Consider the following 1,546-nt stretch of genomic DNA (forward strand, 5'->3'; position numbering starts at 1 on the left):
AGTATGGCGCGTGGAGCGCGTCTTCGACTGATGTGTTTAGCGTCCTATGCTTCCCATACACCAAAAGTGGTCCCGAAGTGGCAACAAATGAGGTCACAGAAGCTGGAGTGTCATGCTGCTGCATGTCGCGATCGTTACAGTTGGTCGTAGAATTGCAAACGAAAAGCTGCCAGTAGCACAAGCGAACGCCAGTGTCGCTGTCGTCACGGCGTCTCAGTTTCTGGCTGCCGAAGTTTCCGTGGACTGTCGCACTGAAGGGAGATATCCGAAGCCTATTTCATATCTGAGTGCGTTGAAGGAACTTGTGTCAGCCCCGTTTGGCTGTGAGGTGGCGTTTTTAAAATATTTCTTAAAGGAGATAGCGTACAAACGAACACTGATTGGGTGATGTCGCATTTGTGTAGTACATGTCGCGATTTTACGGTGTATATAAATGTGTGTTTTCTGAGGATAAACTTCAGTTGCCAGTAGCGCTCTGTGTTGTTCGTTTCTTTTACTCGCCCGTTGTTTTTAGCTCTTTTACCCTCACAAACATGGATCACCAACTAGCCCAAGTGTATGCCCTTCTACCGAAGAGAGTGACCTGTAGGAGAACAGGCGTCTGGCACATCGACCAACGTTGTTGGGACGCCGCCAGGATAGCGACCGGCGACAGCATGACACTTTTATGACGTCCTACGCGGAAATCAAGGAACCACTTTTTTGGACGAGGTACACACGCCAGTCGGAGACACGCTCCAGGCAGCATAGTTAGACGCTGTGTTAGCGAGATCGTCTATAAAAAAGACGCTTCTGTGCTGTGGTCACGCTGACCAAAGCAGACGAACTTTATTGCGCTCAAGAAGACGATTGGATAGTGGGACAAGGTGCGTATTTTGGATTTTCAATGTGCTTTTAAGAGGCGGAACGTCAACAAAATAATTTAAAAAGAAGGAATTAATCTAGACGACTAGTATTATCTAGCGACTAGGGTATTGACAAGCCTTTGATTAGAATTATGTTTTTAGCTCGCAATTTGGACGAAGTTTTCAGCACTGTAACATGAAGCCATACTACCGATGTGTTATAAATTAAATAAATAAAATCGACATGAAAAAGGGCAATCAGAAGTTCACAATCTCCCTTCGGCAGTCTCGGAAATCTGTGGGCACATAATTAATAATATAGACATGATTACATAAATAGGAACAAGAGCGTGTTGACCAAATATAAATGAAATAAAGTAAAATAAAATCAAGACGAAAATATTTCCGCTCGTTTTTTTGTTGTCATCTAATTTTAGCCTCATAACAGAGGATAAACACAGGCATTTTTTTGTTTTTTTTTTGGTAGAAATGAATAGTAAAAGAGAGCCCCGCCCTACTCGAAACTGGCGCGTGTGCTCGCTTTCTTTTCGTCTTGTGTGCACATCACGGGATGGCCAGATGGCTCGTTAACATCTTCATTCAAACTTTACCATTTTAGAGCTACAATACAAAGGAAAACATTTAAAAATAAACGATATGCGCTGGCATGTGTTTTTTTTTTTTTGTGATTTGTACCTGAG

Source organism: Ixodes scapularis, unplaced genomic scaffold, assembly GCF_016920785.2.
Source record: "Ixodes scapularis isolate PalLabHiFi unplaced genomic scaffold, ASM1692078v2 PGA_scaffold1__304_contigs__length_218370807, whole genome shotgun sequence".
In the NCBI taxonomy this organism is placed as follows: domain Eukaryota; kingdom Metazoa; phylum Arthropoda; class Arachnida; order Ixodida; family Ixodidae; genus Ixodes; species Ixodes scapularis.